The 7,505-nt window shown below is 35.6% G+C and overlaps 1 long non-coding RNA gene across 1 annotated transcript; it reads left to right on the forward strand.

The window, feature by feature from the left end:
- The first annotated feature begins 3,552 nt into the window (after positions 1–3,552).
- Positions 3,553–6,694, forward strand: LOC129423438 (uncharacterized). Its single transcript, XR_012358932.1, has 3 exons — positions 3,553–4,767; positions 5,181–5,240; positions 5,778–6,694. It is a non-coding gene; the product is annotated as an uncharacterized lncRNA (long non-coding RNA).
- The last annotated feature ends 811 nt before the right edge of the window (positions 6,695–7,505 follow it).

Raw genomic sequence — 7,505 nt, forward strand, 5'->3', positions numbered from 1 at the left:
ACCTATAAAAATATGCACCTATATCATTCATTTATGAGTTGAATTTCTAATTAAGACTTGCCATGAATACATACAATTAATTTTATTCTGGCCTCATACACACTGCAGGTAAATTCGGTTGTCACCTTTCAATGTTTAATCCTGTTGTGTACATACACAATTCATTAATTTACAGGAATGACAACTGTATTCTACTACCGAATAAACACCCACAAAATGCCATAGTGACTGCGTAGTGTGCACATAACCAAGCTGAACAACTCGTTGTTAATGAAATATTTAAATGTGCATCATGCACATGACAGGTCTCTCTTCTGAAAAAAATATCATAAAAAGCCAAAAATTATAAATTGAATTATATCTAAATGCTTTACCTCAAAGACCAAAATATTGGGACCGGCACCTTTCCACTTAAATAACACCAAAATCTTGATCGCTTCATGAGCCAAAGCCATAAACATTTAAGCGCCACAATGGTCCAAAAGAGTCCAAAAAAGACATGGCAACACTGCAAGCAGCCAAATGCGTCCAAAGCACAACGCCAAGACTGGGGTTTATTTATATTTTTGCAGAATATAAAAATTATATGTAATATTATTTTGGTCAAGCAGTGAATGGTAACCACGAGACCGAAAAATGTTACCTCTGTGTCAATTATCGCATTTCATATAAATGTGAGAACATTTAGGGGATTTACTGCATTTAAATGCGGTTGTCACTCTCGAAACTTTAAAGTGTGTACAGGGCCTCTGTTAACCCACTGACCAACACAGTGCTTTCATCGATTTTACTGTATATCAACTTTTACGCAAAACAAGTATTTAAGCAATTAAACAGCAACATACATTTTGCCACATACAACAGAAGCACAAAATAGTGTCCACCATAGTGTTTTCAAACATCTTAAATATAAATATTTTCTTTAAAGTTTGGGGTAAACTTAAATAAAAAAGTTTAAACGGCCCAAAAACCTATTTATAAAACAGACCAAATGCAATAAACAATTAAATGGAAATTACCAAACACAATAAACATTAATAGTTTATTTCTTCTTGGGGTTCTGAAAATATATGTTTGATTTTTTTTTTATAGAACAGATTAATATTTAAAACTACACATAACAGTTTTACGCTATCCTGCCTAAACTCAAATCCAGATACACACAATACTGCAATATGCTGTTTGTGAAACGTTCTTTGTTTTGATTAATTTCCTGTAGTTTTATTTAATTGCATTTCCCCTTTAACATTACTCTATGGTTTTCATGAGGAAAAGTTGTGCTTTCTGTACAGTTTAAGACCAGTGATGGGAATGACAGCGTTATAAGTAATCGGCGTTACTAACGGCGTTATCTTTTCAGTAACGAGTAATCAAATAAATTACTGTTTCCCCCGTTATAACGCCGTTATCGTTACTGACATTAAAATGATGCGCGTTACTAAAATTTATCTCACTGAAGTGATTTTCTACCGTGTAGGCTCGCTCTCTCAGCCAAACATTGTTTTCTATTGTGTGTGTGTTGGGTGAAACATCATTGAATCATTCAACTATGCTGGTAACAACCTAACTTCTGACTCACAATGCTTTTGGGAAATGCAGCCTCTATAGTGTCCTTTTTACAGTTTATATTAAATGTGTATGCATGCGTGTATGTGTGTGCATTTATATACATTAAATGTTTGCATTGTTAAGGGTAAAGTCAAAAAGTCCATTGAGAAATAAATGCGATATATTATCCAAACAGTAATATGTTTAATTCAGTTTCTCTAAAACACTAAAGCAGCCCGAAAAGAAGCAAAAATACACAACCACATTCTCTACCATGGTAGTAGTGTAGATAAACAATCTAGGCAAAGCTTAAAAACATGAGTCAGTGTTCTCATCATATGTTGACATTTTGGGGGAGGTTTGCTATATGGATATTGCTGGTGACAACTAGCTCCTCTGTTTCTTCTGTCATACATATGGAGCAGTGTAAGGTCTGTGGTCCTCTGTCAGGTAATGATGAGATTTCTCTCCATGTAAGAAAAGGACTCAACTCCAACTATGTTCTACCTTTCTCCATTGTCTGTATATAAAAATATACAGCTTATATTAAACTATCAATACATTTTCTGTCAAATGTTTACCATGTATTAGTTTTAATTACCTGAGCAATGTTTTGCCAATACCATAGTTGAGTGCTGCACATACAGTGGCAGAATGACCAGCACTGACATATTCTTGTGAATCTGACACTTCAGATGGTTGCCAGGTCTTTTCCAATGCTAGTAATAAAGTGTTATGAGTAGTTGTTATTGCCACTGCTAAGTGTCGGCTTGGGTGTTCTGTAATTGGCTCAAGTCAGAAGAGTCCATCACCAAGTTATCAAATATTCTACTCTGTAGATACCTACTAAACACAGGTCGTCGGATAGACGTGCAGATCATGTCTATATTGGGTCCGTCGGTCCATGACCAATTCTGGACATCTTTTCGACGTCCAAACTAGGTCGTCCAACCACGACCCTACTTGGACGTCATATTTACGGGCAACATTTGACGTTTGAACTTGGTAATTTTTTGGACGTCATATTTACGGCAACATTTGACGTTTGAACTGGGTAATTTTATGGACGTCATTTAGACGTCATTTTTACAGGCAACATTTGACGTTTGAACTGGGTAATTCTTTAGACGTCATTTGGACGTCTATGACAGGCCTATGTCTATATTACATGATTAGGCCTATAAAAATGTGTTTATTTACAAATATCAGCATTACTGTACCAACATGATTAATACTTACGATTAGTCTATATTATTTATACAGTACTGTTTTTTCTGCTTTCTTCATTTATATACAAATTCATCTAAATGTACACTTAAAAATCTGTAATTAAATGTGTAGTTCGTTATATTAAAAGTATTATGCAATGCAATATGCCTATTTACAATGCTAAGATATGGCTGTGTGGCTGAGTGGTTAGAGAGACTTACTTGTAACCCAGAGATCGGTAGTTCAAATCCCACAGCCGGCAGGAAATGACTGAAGTGTTTTGGTGTTGGAATGAATGGGTGTAGTGCAGAGAAAATCCTCTATTTTCGCTTTTTTTCATGTCTGTTTTCCTTACACGGAGGTCCTACGGATGTTAAAGGACAAGTTTTACACTTAAAGCCCTGTTTTCAGATTGTTTATGATGAAATAGAACGGTTTTGATTGAAATTTCGACATTTGCGGCTGCCCAGAGAATTTTTGGGTGTTTGTGTTTCAGCTCCTACCTTTACAATGCGTTTAATGGTGCACTGGAACAATCCTTTCTAAAATGCATTAAACTTTCGTTTACAAAGACGTGAAACTTATCGAGTGGTCAGGGGTGTTCAATGATATGCTCACACAAAAATCGCGTTAAAAGATGCTTTCCAACAGCTGTTTTAGCATCCGTTGTTAACTTGTGGACCTATTTTTCCAAACGCCCCACACCCGTATATTCTTCCGCTTAGAGCTTGAATAATAGACACTCCAGCCCAGTTGGTGGCGCTAATCCGCCATTGCCAATTGCAAGAACCCACGTAGAAGGTGACGTTCTCGTGACCTTTCGCAACGTTCCCTAAAAGTTCTCTAAAGAGGATGAAAAGACCTGAACCTTTAGAGAACATTAGGTACATTCCTAAAACGTCCTTTGTTGGTTATAAAAGTCTTGCAGTTCAAGGTTCCTCATGTGACTTTAGGGGGACGCCCGAGACATTTACAGAACATTCCCACATGGTACTATTTTGGTCATATCATAACGTTCCTGATATGACTGTATGATGATGTTCCATATTGGTTATCCTGTGGTCACATAAGAACGTTACAGAAAGGACATATGGAACATTAACAGAACATTCCCACATGGTACTATTTTGGTTATATCATAACGTTCCTGATATGACTGTAGGAAGACGTTCCATATTGGTTATCCTGTGGTCACATAAGAACGTTACAGAAAGGACATTTGGAACATTAACAGAACATTCCCACATGGTACTATTTTGGTCGTATCATAACGTTCCTGATATGACTGTAGGATGACGTTCCATATTGGTTATCCTGTGGTCACATAAGAACGTTACAGAAAGGACTTTTGGAACATTTACAGAACCATCCTACATGGTCCTCTGTTGGTCATATAATATTGTTCCTGATATGACTTTAGGGGGACGTCCCATATTGGTTATCCTGTGGTCACATGGCAACGTTACAAAGAGGACATTTGGAACATTAATAGAATGTTCTCACATGGTCCTCTGTTGGTCATTTAATAATGTTCCTGATATCAGGAGGACAAAATATGAAATTACACTTAGAGCATTTTATTTTTATAGGCAGTTAATAAAAAGGATGTGTCAATGTGCAGTGAACCATACAAACAAAGTAATAAATAAATGATTTCAGAATGAAGAAAAATAAATGAGTGATTCAGTCTGCACTATCGTACATCAGACAAAGACAAATAATAATTAAATAAGACTTTACATTACATTGTGTTAACAAGCACAAAAAATACTAGTAAATAATACTATACTAATATGTATTATGTTGTACTCTCTGAATATAATGATGTAGATTGCAATGTATCTTGGAAACAGTAGTCAGTTAACAGCAAAGCGTTCAATCCGCTTTATGAAAAGAACTACCTTTCCCATAATGCAACAGCTTACAAGAGGACCCGGAAGTCACATGAAATTCAAACTGCCACACTTGACGACGCGTGATCTTTGTTTTGTCTTTATATAATACTGTAAGGTAAGTTAAGATACTTTTCTTTTTAAATAGATTTCACTCGTTGTTCTACAGCGAGTTACATAAATGTTTTTTCTGTTTATTTGCTATTCTTTTCTGTGATGTTTTTTATTTCTATGTTAGGCTATATATTCTTATTTGCCATTTAAAGTATAATGATAAACATGCAGGCTTACAGTGAGCTAAACAATTTTCATAAAGAGGATGTTAAAAAAATCTTTAAGATGTTCGATCTTTACAAAATAAATTAATGCTCAGCCCACAAAGAAGCCAACCAAAGATCAAATGATTTGTGTACAAAACAAAAAATCAACACTTTTTGGAAATACTTTTGTAAAGGAATTTTAAACCTAAGAATCATAAATTAGCGTTTGTCTTACAAAAAAAATGTAATCATTATTGTGCTTTGTTTGCAGAAGTCATGTACCACACATTGTCAAACCTGAAGAAGTGTATCTCCCTGCAATCTAAAGAAGGTGTAACTTTAACACACATTATTTAAAAACATAAGAGTCATGTTCATTATTTATCTTTGTGTAATTTGATTTAAATTACAATATTGAATGTATTGAATTTGTTACATTTTGTATGAGGTAATTTCTTGTATGGGTTAATTTGCCTAATATTAGTATTAGATACAAAAGCACAAGTGTTTTGGCTTAAAAGTGACAGCATGTTTTAAAAATGTTTCAGGTACTGGGGCTTGGATTGTTTGAAGTAGTAAAGAATAATGGCAAATAATGAAGCAGGCAATCAAAAATACTTGACCAAGAAGTTTTGGAGCTTAACATTTTTGTAGTTTGTAATTGCTTTTTTCTTTAAGTTGGTAATTTGAAAATCTTTCTGGAAGTCTGAAATCTTCCTACATATTTTTTTCACATCTCGATTTGAATGTTAAAAATCTTAGTTCTTGGATTTGTGATGTTTTGCAATATGTGTTTTTGCCCTTACTTATGCATTTTATGTAAATATATTTTTAACTGGATTTGTATTTGTATGCTCTTATTCTGCAGGCTCCAGACCTGGAGATTGAAGTTCCTAAAGGTTGATGTTTATCAAGCTTGTGACCTTATCACATGGTGTTATGTTTTTACATTTATATATCTAATACACATTTGCACATCTGTAAACATAAATTTAATATTTTGTGGGCTATTTTTTATTTTATTTAACTAGTTGTTGTATATTGAAATATGTTACATTTTATGCACTCCAAATGTAAATGTTTTGTTATATTGCATCTTTATTGTTTAAAACAATTTAATTAATGTGGGTTTTTGTTAGCTTTTATGTTATTCTTGTATTTTTTGGCTATTTATTTGTTTTTGTTTTTTATTATCCTTCTGTTAATTTGCCAGATTTTGACCTTCTATTTGTTTTTCCTGTAATCTCACTTCAATTATTTTCTGTGTTTCTCAATGATAAATTTTTGTCACAGTCCCAATTTGTTCCTGCTTGTTTCTCCACTGTCAGGTGAGGATAATAAAAAGGATTATGGGAAATGAAGTCCAAATGGATGATGAACGGGGAACTGTTCGTCATCCATTTGGACTTCATTTCCCATAATCCTTTTCACTCTCTCACCTGAACTGTGTTTGTTATTATCCTCACCTGACAGTCATCCCCCTCATCACTCCATTGTCTAAATACCCTGCTTTTCCCTTTGTCTAGGTCAGTTCTTGTTTATAGTGATGTGTTGTGTGTTTTGCTGATTACCAGTTTCCATGTTCCTTGTTTTATATTAATTAAAGATTATCATTTTGGATTCATCATGATCTCCATCTCATCCTTTATCCTCCACCACACCAACCGTATCAATTTCACAGTATAATTATATATTGTTTGAGTTATGGCTATGTTCTGGTGGTTCTGGATAAGTTGTGGGTGAGTCTCAAATGTTCTGGGAACTTTACTAGGCAATGTCCTTAACACCAGCGGTGTCGTTCTGGGTACATAAAATTTCTACATAAAATATGGTTCCCTTAACATTTCCAGAACGTCCTGAATGTTCCGTGGACGTCTGCCAAATAACGTCCTCCAACCCTTTAGGGAACTCCACAACACGTCCGTCTCATAACGTTCTGGGAACTTTACTGGGCAACGTCCTTAACACCAGCGGGGTCGTTCTAAGAACATTATGGGAACGTAAAGTGTACATAAAATATGGTTCCCTTAACATTTCCAGAACGTCCTGAATGTTCCGTGGAGGTCTGCCAAATAACGTCCTCCAACCCTTTAGGGAACTCCACAACACGTCCGTCTCATAACGTTCTGGGAACTTTACTGGGCAACGTCCTTAACACCAGCGGGGTCGTTCTAAGAACATTATGGGAACGTAAAGTGTACATAAAATATGGTTCCCTTAACATTTCCAGAACATCCTGAATGTTCCGTGGAGGTCTGCCAAATAACGTCCTCCAACCCTTTAGGGAACTCCACAACATGTCCGTCTCATAACGTTCTGGGAACTTTACTGGGCAACGTCCTTAACACCAGCGGGGTCGTTCTAAGAACATTATGGGAACGTAAAGTGTACATAAAATATGGTTCCCTTAACATTTCCAGAACGTCCTGAATGTTCCGTGGAGGTCTGCCAAATAACGTCCTCCAACCCTTTAGGGAACTCCACAACACGTCCGTCTCATAACGTTCTGGGAACTTTACTGGGCAACGTCCTTAACACCAGCGGGGTCGTTCTGAGAACGTTATGGGAACGTAAAATTTCTAGGGGGGAATAGAAA

Source organism: Misgurnus anguillicaudatus, chromosome 19 (assembly GCF_027580225.2).
Source record: "Misgurnus anguillicaudatus chromosome 19, ASM2758022v2, whole genome shotgun sequence".
NCBI classification, from domain to species: Eukaryota; Metazoa; Chordata; class Actinopteri; order Cypriniformes; family Cobitidae; genus Misgurnus; species Misgurnus anguillicaudatus.